Source organism: Panthera leo, chromosome A3 (assembly GCF_018350215.1).
Source record: "Panthera leo isolate Ple1 chromosome A3, P.leo_Ple1_pat1.1, whole genome shotgun sequence".
Lineage (NCBI taxonomy): Eukaryota > Metazoa > Chordata > Mammalia > Carnivora > Felidae > Panthera > Panthera leo.
Genome location: NC_056681.1, coordinates 85,207,275 through 85,221,438, shown reverse-complemented (window position 1 = coordinate 85,221,438; position 14,164 = coordinate 85,207,275). Strand labels below are relative to the sequence as shown.

Below are 14,164 nucleotides of genomic sequence, written 5' to 3'. Positions count from 1 at the left end.
AATGCACACTTCTTATCACTTAGCATTTCTTTAATATTCCTTGAATGGTCTTTTAAACTTAGATCATCCTTATAAAGGAAAATATATACAAAATAAATTTGGTATGGTATGCCTCAGATTTCTGCCTATTCAGAGTCTGAGCCTTCTACATCACCTTTCCATGTTTCCCTTACGGTATTGTCCTTTGTACCACAAAAAATGTTGGTGAGGCAGGATTTCTTTAAAACATGGTCTTTAATTAATTGTCACTTACTCTACAAATTTGGTGTACACATGCCAGCTGTGACAACTGTCATCATGATTGCTGCCAGCTTACCAGGATCTAGCAGGATCGTTCAGTTATCTATTGCTGTGTAACAAATCACTGGGAAACTATCTGTGCTCCATGCAGCCTCAGTCAGGCAGCCAGACTTAGGGCTGGAGGAACTGTTTCCAATGTAGCCTTCATATGGCCTGCAAGTTGTCAGCTGGGACCTCAGCCAGGCCTGAGAACCAGGGGCCTCTCCACATGGCATGTGCTTCTTCAGAGCAATGGTGGCTGGGTTCTAAGGATGAGCATCTGAAAAGAGGAGGCCAGGTAGAAGCAATATCATTTTTAAATAGCTTAGCTTCATAATTCATTTAGTGTCACTTTTGCCACATGATATTAGTTGAGGCAGTCACAAAGTCCCCCCCCACACACCCCCTGTTCAAGGAGAGAAGATATAAATTCTACTTCTTGATGGGGCTTGGCTAGGTTCTGGACGCGTCTGTGAGACTTAAAATATTGTGTCCATTTTTGGAAAATACAATCTGGCTTGGTGATACAAGATGCATCTCAATTTCAAAGATGTAAAAAAGGAGGGAGAGGAGTGATGGGCTTGTTAAAATTGATGAAATTTGTTAGTTGGAATGCAAGTCCTCTATCCCACTCAACTTGCACCCCTTGCACCCCTCCTTGCCCCTAATTTATTGCAGCCATCATTAATAATGGTACTCATTTTCTCTGAGCCTCACAAGCTTTATTACACAATTAGAAGCTACTACCAACTGTTGGTGATCCCCTGTGGAGTCCAGCTAGTCTCCTGGACCAGGCATTACCTCAGTGTGGACCCCCTCAGTCCTTGGGTCTAGTTTTTGGTATCCCACACAATGATGGGGGTCTCCTGCATGAGACCATCCATATAAACCAAACATGCAAAAACAAAATGGCACTTCATTTGTATACCATGAGAAGTGAGCCTCTTAGCTACCACAATGCTTAGGTTTGCCAGTAGGTGTACCTTCTGTCAACTTACCTCATGTGCTGCATTGCTTCCTGTGAGGGCCAGATTAGAAGCAGACATTCACAGCATTTAGAAATAATTCATCCAGGCCTCAGTACAACCTAAAAACCCAACTTAGATATTGTGTACATTTTAGTGTACTTGTTTCCATTCTTCTTTAGCATAAACATGTGGCACTTTGCTAGGGGTGGTGGTAAACTATCAAAATATTTTGGTAAGGGATCCCTGGAATAATTCTGATCATGGGGTCTAGGCCCTTCTAGGCAAGTGCTACTTTGTAAAGACATGTTTTCCTTTGGTCACCAGATTGTCCCCTAAAGTAGGTGAAGCAGCAAATAGGCTTTGGATACAAGGCTGGTTTATGCAACCTGAGTATAATATCTCAATCTGCATTCAGTCGCTATGGCTAATTTGGAAAATAAGTGGGCAGTTGGCTTTTAGCTATGTTCCTTAAAAAGGACTGGTGGTTTTTTTTTTGCCCAGGGAGACCTCATCCCTGCAGGTCCACCCTTGTTGTCTTGTGTAGCCCCACCTCATTAATCTGGGTGGGATTAGGCTGCCAGAGCTGCACAGAGCTGCACAGAGCTCTCCCTCAGAGCTGGGCCATGCCCAGCAGTCCCTATAAGCCAGGGGGCCTGGTGTTGCCTCCTGAGAGAGCCTGGGCGCACTGAGCCCATGCTGTTCTTAGACCTGCTGGGATCTGCTCATGGAAGTCCTGTCCCACATCCAGACAGCTGAGGACTTAGGGCTGCTAGGACGGTGCCCCCACCCCACTCCACCCACACCCCTCTACGCTGCCTGGAGTGGGGGGCAGTTCTTTGGCCAGTAGAATCGCCCCTTCGTCTGTCCCACAGGGCTAGGGTGGACAAGTAGCTGCACAAAAACTCTCTTTTATCCAGATCCTGCAAATCTGTGTCACTGTATCGGGATCTAGAGGGAAGAAGATCTGCCTGTCCTTAACCTTGAACCAGAAAAGTGGGTGGTTCCTAATCAGAACAACACAGAGAAAGCAGATGCACATTGGCCTCACAAGGCCATGGCCATTAATGTCCATAGGTTTTGTATATTTTCCATCAACCATCAAGTTGGAATGCAGGAATAGATTCTGGCTGTGTTTTAAGTCATAAAGGGAGATTCAGGATAAACACAACCTCTGCTGCCAGGGAAAACACAGATGTCAGAAACAGCTATGGCTGTGACCAAATACAGCTGCATTTATTTATGTAGTAGCACTGAAGCAATTCTCAGGAAGGATTTTTTTAACAACTGAACTTTGTTTCTGGTGGTCCTGATCCAACTCTGTCCTTAAGTCAACTTAAAGCCAGATCATCCAGCAGTGCCCTTCACACAACATTCAATACGTATAGATTGGTGATAAAAAAAATTATGAAATTATGGCAAAACCCCCAAATTATTTTTATTTAAAAATCAAATTATTTTTATTTCTCTCTTCCAAACATCTAGGTTGGCAGTCTAGGCTGCTATGGTGGCTTCATAACGAGAGACCTGACCCTATCTTGTTTTTCTACCATCTTCCTTATGTATCTTTTACCTCATCATCCATCATCACTGGGGCTGTTCCAGCTCCAACCATCACATCCACATTCCAACCATCAAGAAAGTAAGAAGAGAAAGGATACCCTGTCACTTAAGGAATATCACTTCTGCTTTCATTTCTTTGGCCATGGTTGGTCGCATGGCCACACCTGCCATAGAAAGGTTGAGAAACAGACTTATTCTGTGCAATGGTATACTCAACTCACATCCAGGAGTTCTGAGAAAGACAGGGGAATGAATATTAGGAGACCTAATGGATTTGGCCAGTGTCACAGAATAATAGTCTAGCATAACACAACCCTAAGTTCTCCCATGAGGTGAAAACCAGGGAGTGATCAATTCATACTTCCTCAGGCTGGATCTAGATCTTGGCAACCAATATACACTTTTGGGAATTGCATCTTCTCCCTCAGCTAGTATAGACATGACACAGTGGAATTACTTGTTTTCCTGACTTGTTAAATCTTTTATTATCCTTTACATACATTTAATGGAAGCCTAGCCCTGTACAAAAATATGAAAGGGAAGTTCTCCCTAAAACTGAAACTGATCTTCTATCCTAAATTTCTTTCCCGGAAAATTTGTGTTTACTTAATAACAAATTGTGTCAAATTCTAAGCACTGCTTCTGTCCACTGGGCAGTGCAAAGACTTGGAATACAACATGAGTGGAACACTTGACCTCATGCATTTCCATAAACTCACAAACGAAACTTGAAGGGAAAACAATGTATTTATGATTCAGTGTATAGGTCTCTGCCTAAAATTGCTTTTGTTGGTGACTTAGGTGGATAAATTTTGTGTAGATACAGAAAAAATAATTTGTTAATACTGAAGAACTGTCCCTCACACAAAATGATTTCATCCTTTTTCTATGTAAGAACAACCAAAAGGTTTCTGGCAGATACTTAGGGCTTTCAATTATGCCAAGGTACTATAAGATCTGCCTCTTAACAGCTTTTAGTGAATTGTCTTCCCTCTGGGAAGGAGTCACTCTCTCCTAGGGCTGTGCTTTCTGAATCCCAGGCCTTTGTTACACCTAAAGACCCTGTGGTGTGCTGCCCCCTTGTGGGAAAGTGTGGGCATTGGGGATCACAGAAGAAAATAGATTTTGCCCTTCAGATGCAACTGGAAAACCTTCATTGTTCAATTCACAGCAGGCACACAAGTCAAACTGGACCGCAAGAAAGACATTATCTTATAGAAATTTCTTCTAAAAATGAGAGTGTATTTACGAGGAGAAAAACACTTTACAGCATGGCTAAGCTTGTACACAATGGATTTATTAGCCAAAACTTGTATAATTAGATTTATTATAGATTCAACCTTTTAGTGCACCATGAGAGCTGACTTCCAAAAGGAAACATTTAGCTTTTTATAAAGTGGGACATTATCTTGTAAAGTCAATAATCTATGCCCCACCTCCTATCACCCATTCATTCTGTAAGTTCTAATTGTAATACTAAGTATTTCTCCAAGTAAAGACCTCTTTATACCATCGGCTATCTTCCTGCAAATATTCTAGAATCCCCCCCTTCCTTGTTCCATATTTGCATGGGGTATAGTCACTGATTTTACAAGCTATTTCTGCACGAACAACTCAATGAGCAGGAGCCCTGCATCTGTCCACTTTTGGCACTGTGACCACACAGCTAAAACAGGCAGCACAAAGTAAAGTGTGGTCAAAAGAGATTCACAATTCTCCCTCACACAAGAGGCTGAAGACACTCACATTTCCTGCTCATTTTAAGTCTTCAACTTTTCTTCCTTCCCCCTAAGAATGCTTCCACTGGGGTTTTTGTAGCAAAACAGAAAGTCAGCTCTGGAAGAGGCCTTTGAGTCTGCTGAGCCCCATCCCTCCGTTTGTATACAGACTCAGGAGCTGCATCTCCTGACCCCCTCATCCAGTGCTCTTCATCCTGCACCACCTGGAGGCTGTTCCATGCTCCATCCACCCCCCCCACCCCCCCACCCCCCACCCCCGCCGAGAACCAGGGCACCTTTCAGTCTACCAAGCCAGAAACTGAGATCAGGTGCACAAACAACACCACCTTCAGAGGTGATAAGGGTAAGCAAATAAATACCAGCGAGGAACAGAAGCAGAGTTTGGCTCTCAGCACCCTGGAGATAAGTGTTTGATCTGGGCTGAGCACATCCCTTATCTGGTGAGAAACCACATTCACACTCAGAGGGAGCCTGAGCTTGCAGCAAGCACATCTGGAACCCTATGAGTGCTGACCTGGTCCTCACACTAGATGAACAATGGATTAGAGGCAACTGTTACCACCCACCCAGGGGTCCCTGAACTCCTGGGAGATCATAAGCTAAAGATTCCAAAGAAGACAGAGCCAAAGTTCTCAGCTGAAGAGTCCTGGTGGCCCCAGTCTCTCCTCATCCACTAAGGGCCTCTGGGGCATGCCATGGATTTTCCAAGTCTGCCCAGTAAAGCTTCTTAGAAGTGTCATAAGCCTCATTCTCTCTCTCACCGTTCAAGTTACTGAAGCTGAAGAAAACAGTGAAGAATGAACCCAGGGAGAAAACCATTAGCGTGTCTTTAAAGAGACTTGACTAAGATGACGTACATACAGATAATAATAGTGACAATAATAGCAGCTAATGTTTACTGAGCATTTACTATATGCCAGGCACTATACTAAGTGTTTCTCCTTCAATCCTCACCACAAAACTTTAAGGTCAGTACTATTGTTGAAATTTGCAATTGAAAAATAGGATTCAGGAGATTAAGAGACTTGCTCAAAATCCCACAGCTAGGACACAGGAGATCCAGGAGTAGAAACATGGTTTATCGATCCCCTAGAACCCAGACTCTTAAACTCTTCTTTTTCATATATTGGTGTAAGTTGTTTGATGCATTTTCCCCCCCATCTGTTTTGCTACATTAAGGATAAAAGTCCTGTGAAATAGTGTTATCACAGTGAATGGAGCCTTTAGCAGGGATTTTCATGAGAGCAGGAGAGATGGAGGGAGCATTGATTGAGTGCAGGATTGGGAGGGGGGCGGGAAGGAAAATGTGTTCTAGCATAGACTGGGCGCTGGCTTCCTTTCCACCCTCGGCACAGCCCTGTTTTCTCCCATTACGCAGGCAGCAGTGGCCTCCCCTGCCTACTCTTTCCTCCTCCCTCAATAACAGGAACCCATTTCTATTGTAGCACACAATAAAGATTATGCTTGCCAGCCTCTCTTTTAGCTAGTTGTGGCCACTACGGTGAGCATGGGCTTACACTCCAGGGACAGCAGAATACAGAGCATGAGGAGCCTGGGGACAGATGGTACCATCACACCTGCCTGAGGCTGTTTACTTCGACTTCTTCCACATGATGGACAAATGCACTTGTTTTGTGTTTAAGTTCATAACTTGGGATTTTCTCTTGTATGCATGGATACCTAGTCCTCACTATTAACTTCTTTTCTTCTTTTTATAAAGGGATTCCCAGAATCCCTCTCCTGGCCCACGTGACATGAAAACATACAGGAAAGGGAATTCTGGTAAGTGTAGTTCAGCCTAGCCAGGTTGGGATATTATAAAGCTACCTCAGGTAGCTCATGGAACTGAAGGAAGAGCTGAAAAATCAGGCTGTGGACAGGAAAGAAAGCAAGGCAGCTCTGGGGATCTGGCAGATGACACTCCTATTTTCTCTATGTCTCAGAGTCACCTCCATCTGTATTCCCTCCTTGTACTGTTCAAATTCTCAGGACACAGTCTCATTGGCTGGTGAGGTCATGTGCTCATGCCTTGACCAAAGGAGAACAGACTCCTTGATTGACTGTCCAAATAACAATCCATGAAATGGTGGAGTGGTGGTACCCCAGAGGGAAATCAAAGTGCTGTTTTAAGAATAGGGGTGTGCATGCCGTAAAGGCAGACACAGTGGATACCCATTGCACCTGTTATTGGTCTGGATTGACTGCATTTTCAAGCAGGCTCTCCCTACGTGGTAGCTGAAGAGACCGAGTGTATATCAGCTCAACTGAGCAGCCCCTGTGGGCAGAAGGCATGTTCCCCTACCAGATCCAGTAGAGATCTTGGGATCAAGGTTCATTGGCCTTGCTGGTCCCAGGGCTTCCCTAAGCTAACTTGTGATGGTCAAGGACAACAAGTGCTCCCATTATTTAGGCCCAAGCCCACAAAGTCCAGACAATGTGGAGAAGATCGGGTGGTTCCTATACCAAAGTGAGGCTACTATCACTACAAGATGCAGGGGAATGGCAACTGGGCAAGCCAAAACAGCATGCTTGGGGAGGCTTGGCCCCAGCCCTGCTCTTCACATGCTGCAGGTCTAGCTTGAGGCCTGTACTTGCAAAACCAGCAACTGAGACAGCCTCCTGCAAATCTAAAAGATCAGACCTATGAGGAAACCAGCACAGAAGACACGAGAGCATGAGTAAGGGAAACAGAGTAACCAGGATGAGAGTGGGCAGAACCCTGAAAAGCATATAGAAACAAAGACCTCAAGATCCCTGGGTGGGGAACAAGCATACATAATTGTTTGATGTTGGATACAAGAGCAGACATCACCAACCGATAAATAACTTGCATAAGAGTCATTCCAGTAATAGCTGCAATTCTCAGCCCATGGACATTCTCATTAGTAACCATTGGGGAAGACCTGGCTACATTTCTGGGCCCCCTGGGCCTCCTGCCCTCATAGCTCTATCAGGAGCAGCCTGAGTAAGCAAGGAGAAAAATGGGACCTGTTAATTAGTATAGCTCCCATGTGCCTGCCTGCCATGGGGAAAGGACACCCAAGAGGGCCTGGTCCCTCAGGCTGGGCTGTTATTTACCAGGCCCAGTGAGGCCCGAGGCAGGAGCACTCCAGTGACCCTGGTGCTAGTCTCCAAGGAGAAGCAAACTCTGAAGCAAGATGCAAGGCAGTGCAAACCCAGTGAGTCAAGCACCCAGTGGCAGCCATGAGGTCTGCTCTGCATACAACAGGTAAAGGCCTCTTAGAGAGAGTATTCCAATCCACATGCCAGGGCTCCTCCCCTCTAAGCATGACCACCTGTCCTGGGATGTTGCTGGGCTTTTAGTTAAAAACCCAGAAAAGTGCCAGGTAGACCAGGAGGAGTTGGTCATTCTATCCACCTTCTAGGACTGAAGTATCCTCTGACAATTCAGAGGAGCTGACCAGGAGGAGCTTGAGTGTGTATGTGAGGGGAGAAAAAGTCAACAGGGATAATTTGGACTTTGCTCACCCATGCTTTGGGGGCCTTAAAAATAAGGAAGGAAGCAAAATTGTCTGCCTGGTTTGTCATTCGCTTCAAGGCAGGTGACACCATCTTTGCCATCAAAGTACTTGCAAGCTAAGAGAGGTGTCCCACAACAAATTCAGAGGGGAAGCAAAAATGCTGCTCACAGATCATTCATGGTCCAAAAAAGCATGTGCTCCCAGTCAGATAAAGAGGAAAATAATTAATAAAATGTTGTCAAGGAGGGAGACCTACCTCTTCCTTGACGCACAGGTCCTGTCCTGTCAGTAAACTGAACAGATACTTTCCTGAGGATCTGATATGTGTCAGAAGAATTATACTCTTTTATTATGTAATTATTCCCACTCCAGAAAGTAGAGGTTATTATCCCCATTCTACCGATGAGGAAACCAAGGCTCAGAGCAGTTGAGCAAATTGCTTCAGGTGACACTGCTAGAATGTAGTAGATCCAGGACTTCCCTCAGTTCTTCTGCTCTGTATCTGTTGTCCCTTCTCCTGCAGCAGGCTAAATAAGTCAGGTACTAATACATTACTCACAACAGAGATCCCCTGGGTTTGATTGCATTGACTGTGAACCTTTGACGCACTTGCTTTCCATTTGACAAATTCTACAGGACCTCATGTAGATGAAGAAGGAATTTTATTTGCTGTCTTTACCAGTGAAAGTGGGACTTGGTTTGGGACTCAGGCACTGTCCGTAACACCTGTCATCTGCAGGGTGGGTGTTCTTGATATGGGATGGGAGAGGACCCTGGGGAGGGAGGTGATGGGCCATTACAATGGTCAGGAAGGATCCTTTGGGGATATGTGAAGAAGTCACTCCTGCTTGATCCTCACCAGGGACAGGAGCAGACTCAGTTGCCAATAAAGTCCCATTAATCTTTAGAAGGCTACAGCCATCACATTTATTCAATAGCAAATACGGATTGTTAAGCTAACTGGACCATAACTTAGAACAGTAGTCTCTAAATTGTGCCTTTTGTATTCATCACTGTAATAAAATTGTCTAATTGGAAAAGTCCACATTGACAAATCAACAGGAAGCACATTGATTTAATAGTAGCTCTGAATTATTAATTCTTCAATTTTTTATTCCATAGAGCTATTACATTTTCATCAGATGGACCTTCTCTTAAAGAGGGCCAAAGGGTTATTCTGAAAAATTCCTGAGACTGAAGTAAGGAAGTTTTATGGGTGCTGTGAAAAGCCATTTGGTTTTTTGTATGCACTGCTGTGTGTGTGTGTGTGTGTGTGTGTGCGCACGTGCACACACGCATGTGTGTGTGCACGTACGTGTGTGTGTGTGTGTTTCTAGACTGATTTTCTTAGGTGATCTGAGCCAAAGATGGGAATTTAAAGTTTGCTCTGTTATTTCTGTGGACTGAGATTACCATTTGGGGAAGAAGAGATGGGAATCGATATAAAAGATCACATACCTGGCCACACTAACCCCTCTGAGGACAGTCCAATTTGGGCACAGGCAAGCTTACTGTGGTGATAATCCATAGCACATGACTAGGCCCATAACAAAGACTGGCTTATTGGTTAAATGATTGAATGGGACACTGTTGGTTAGGAACTGCATTCCTAACTGCATGTGACAAAGACTCTTGAATATAGTGGTTTATTCTCTTATATAATGGCAGTCAAGATGCTGGCAGTCTAAGGTTGTGTGGTGAAACCACATTATTCAGCTTCCCTTCTTTCTTTTCTCTAATCCCTAGTACATACATCATTTCTAATGTTCTTCTCTATGGAATGCTAGCCATAAAACCACTGCAAGGACACTGGGGTGGCCCAGTTGGTTGAGCATCCTACTCTTGATTTCCGCTCAGGTCATGATCTCATGGTTTGTGGGATAGAGCCCCATGTCAGGCTCTGTGCTGGCTGACAGTGTGGAGCCTGCTTGAGACTCTCTCTCTCTCCCTCACTTTCTGCCCCTCCCCTATTCGTCCACATGCATGCTCTCTCTCAAAATAAATAAATAAACATTAAAAAAAACCCACTACATATGTTGGAAGAAGGCATAAAGGCAGAAGGGCAGAAAGTGGCATAACTTCCAGTAAGCAATATTGCACGATATTCTAGTAACACTGCCACTCACAGCTCAGGGGCCAGAGATAGTCATGTGGTCATACTTCACTGAAAGTAAGGGTATGAAGTGTAGCCTTTAGGTAGGCATACCACCATTCTGAAATAAATTAGGGAATCCCTACTCAGGAATTAGGGAAAATGGACATCAATTTTGCATTAGTAGTTTGTTACAAAACACCATTAGTATGGCTTTTGGGGGAGACAGATTGGCAACATCTACAAAAATGTTAAATATTCATATTCTTTAAACTAAAAAAAACTATTTTCAGTGCATTTTTTAGAGAGAGAGAGTGCAAGAGGGAGAAAGAGAGAAAGTGAGAGAGAGAGAGAGAGAGAAAGAGAAAATCTTACGCAGACTCCATGCTCAGTGCAGAGCCTGTTGTGGGGCTTGATATCATGACCCTGGGATCATGACCTGAGCTGAAATCAAGAGTTGGACACTCAACTGACTGAGCCATACAGATGACCCTAAAAATTTTATTTTTAGAAGTCCTTTATATATATTTACTCTCACATATGTAAATACACAAAAATGTATATATGTGCTTATTATAGCACAGCACTATTTATAATATCAAAAAATTAGAAACAGGGGGTGCCTCAGTGGCTCAGTCGGTTAAGTGTCTGACTCTTGACCTCAGCTCAGGTCATGATCTCATGGTTCATGAGATCAAGTCCCATATCGGACTCTGCACTGGCACCGTGGAGATTGCTTGGGATTCTCTTTCTCTCTGTCCCTCCTCCACTCTTTCTCTCTCTCTCTCTCTCTCAAAATAAATAAACACTAAAAAAAACTGGAAACAAACTAAATATCCATCAACAAATTGTCCAAGAAACTATAATATACACTATGGGATATTATGGAGCTATGAAAAAAGAATAAGATGACTAGAAGTACTGAGATGGATATAAGGTATTACTACATTAAAAAGCAAGTTGCAGAATACTACACATATTATAATAAGTGCAATATTATCTCATTAGTAGAGTTTTTAAATGTGTATTTAGTTATTTTTTGAGATAGAGTGGGCAAGGGAGGGAGGGAGAGAGAGAGAGAGAGAATGAGAATAAATCCCAAGAAGAGTTCCGACATGGGGCTTGATCCCACAAACCGTGAGATCATGGCCTGAGCAAAAATCAAGAGTTGGACGCTCAACCAACTGAGCCACCCAGGTGCCCCTAGTAGAGTTTTATTATATATATTTCTGGAGGTGTATCAAAATCTTTGTGGACAGAGGAAGCAGCCTGTGTTATTTGAAAGAGCTGCCACTAGGGCGCCTGGGTGGCTGTTGGTTAAGCATCTGACTTCAGCCCAGATCATGATCTCACAGTTCATGAGTTTGAGCCCCACGTTAGGCTCTGTGCTGACAGCTCAGAGCCTGGAGTCTGCTTCGGATTCAGTCTCCCTCTCTCTGCTCCTTCCCCAGCTCACACTCTGTCTCTCCCTCTCTCTCAAAAATAAATAAACATTAAGAAGAAAGAAAGAAAGAAAGAAAGAAAGAAAGAAAGAAAGAAAGAAAGAAAGAAAGAAAGAGCTGCTAGAAACTCTAAAAGAGAGAATCAGAGTTAATGACTGTGAGCTGAACCCCTGATAACAAATAAATGAGTGGAGTCCATGGTCAGAGAAAGTGTTACCAATCTGGTTTTCAGAAGAGTTCTGCTTGTACCAAATTTTCACCAAAACGTTGGGTAGGCCAATCAGATGTAAAGTCTCTGTGGCACGCTTTAATGATGAAACTGGGGTGGTTCCTGGCAAGATGGTGAACAAGATATCCTGATGTACTGCAATGGTGCTGCATCCAGGGGATGACATGCTTTTTAATACACTGACCTCTCACCAGAAACAAAGGGAACTTTCCAATGATAATAAGCAAAAGAAGAACATACAAACATGCATAGTAAGCTAAAACCAGGATCGAGAAAGGAAAGAAAACTGTAAATTTGGAAGATAAATGCCAATGCCAGTCACAAATGCAGGGACTGGAAGCTAAAGTCACCCTGCTGCTGGAGCCCATTCCCTCATTAAGAAGGTTAAAGCTGTCTCCTATTGGTGGTACACATGACTCTAGGAATAAGTAAATGCAAATCCATTTTGGACAAGGTGTCATTAATTCAGGTTTACAGGATTCTCACAGATTATGTAAAACTAAAAAAAAAATCACAATAAAAAATTACCAAACAAGACATAATGGTTATATCACTTAGAACTAAATGTAACATCACATGGCAAAAAACCCCAAATAATGGTGGCTGAAACATGTGTTTATTTGTTTTCATATTAAACAAACCAAGAAGTAGGTATTCAGGGAAGGTTTATCACAAATTCATCAGGGACCTGTTTTCTTATGGTTCATGAACCCTCTGAGATCTTGGTTATGATCATTATTCTTGTGATCCCAGGTGGCTGCTGGAGCTCCAGCTATCCACATTCCAGACCATTATGGAAGGAAGGACAAGAAAAGCATAACTATTCTCTTTAAAAACATATTTTGGAAGTTGTACATAGCACTTCCACTTAGAACTTATTGGCAAAATTCTAATCCCAAAGGTCACATCTGGATGTCAAAACAAAAACTAGGGAGTTTAAACTGGCTGGCAATAAGCATGGCTAAAAATTAGTATTTTCATTCCTAGGAAGGAATGGAAGAATGGATACTTACTGACCACTAGCAGTCTTTGACATAATGAATATATAGTAGGCTGAAAACTGGGCCCCCAAAATATCCCAGACCCAATCCCTGGATCCTGTGAACATTACCATGAAAAAGGGGACTTTGCAGCTGGAAACTAAGATTAAGATTGAGATGGGGCAATTATCCTGGATTATCCAAGTAGACCTTAGATGCAATCACAAATATCCTTAAAAGAGGAAAGAAGAAGGAGATTTGACTACAGAAGTAGGACATGTCATGATGGAAGCAAGAGTGATGCAAGGCAGGGGTCCCAAGCCAGGGAATGAGGGCAGCCTCCAGAAGCTAGAAAAGAGAAGGAAATCGATTTTGCCCTAGAGCATCCGGAAAAAAGCAGCCCTTTCAATACCTTGGCTTTAACCAAGTAATTTTGGACTTCTGGCTTCCAGAAATGTCAGAGAATGAACTTGCACCGTTTTAAATCACTAGTTTTGTGATCATTTGTTATAGCAGTTATAGAAAACTAATAAAAAGAGTCAGAAGAAACAAAAACCAAATATAGTGCTCCTTCAAGAGTTCAGATGTTGTAATGATCAGATACTGTAAACACTTTATTTTTAATTTTTATTTTTATTTGAGAGTGAGAGAGGCAAAGGGAGGGGGGAGGAGAGGGGGGAGGAGAGGGAGGCAAGGAGGGAGGGAGGGAGGGAGAGAGAGAGAGAGAGAGAGAAAAAATCCTAAGCAGGCTCCACACTCACCATGGAGCCCAACATGGGGCCCATTCCCATGACCCTGAGATCATGACCTGAGCTGAAATCAAGAGTTGGATGCTCAACCAACTGAGGCAGCTAGGTGCCTCTGGAAACACTTAAAAGAAAGTTCAAATATAATTTAAAGATAAAAAATTTTCATGTTAAAAATGTGTGTGGAAGAGACTATCAACAATGACCTAGAAATCAGAAATGGAATCCATTTCAGAAATGAAAGATTATAATCTTGTTCTGAATAACAAATGGATGGGTTAAACAGAAGATTATAAATGGCTGAAAAAAGAATTGATAAGCTATAGAAAAGAGCTGAGGAAATTATCTGTAAAAGTGTGCAGAGACATGGGGAGATGAGAAGGATGACATGTAAGTTAAACAGTATGGAAGATAGAAAGGGCAAGAGAGGAGAGACAATGTTTGAGGTGATAAAATATGATGAAAGCCATGAATCCACAGTTACAGGAAGACCAACACATAGCAGGCAGAATAAAAAAAAAATCTACACCTACACACATTTTTGTATGATTCCACAAAATGCCAAAGATCTTAAAAACAGCTGGAGAAAAAGGATCACCTATAAAGGAAAGGCAAGTGGGGTGACAGTCGACTTCTCAGTAACAACA

At 43.0% G+C, this 14,164-nt stretch overlaps 1 long non-coding RNA gene across 7 annotated transcripts in view; it reads right to left on the bottom strand.

Annotated features, from left to right (window-relative positions):
• The window catches only part of LOC122216139, a 94,161-nt gene that overhangs the window by 25,363 nt on the left and 54,634 nt on the right, over nt 1-14,164 (bottom strand). For all 7 annotated transcript variants that reach the window (XR_006200731.1, XR_006200729.1, XR_006200735.1 and 4 more), the window contains one exon: nt 374-559. This is a non-coding gene — a long non-coding RNA (uncharacterized LOC122216139). The remainder of the gene's footprint in view (nt 1-373; nt 560-14,164) is intronic.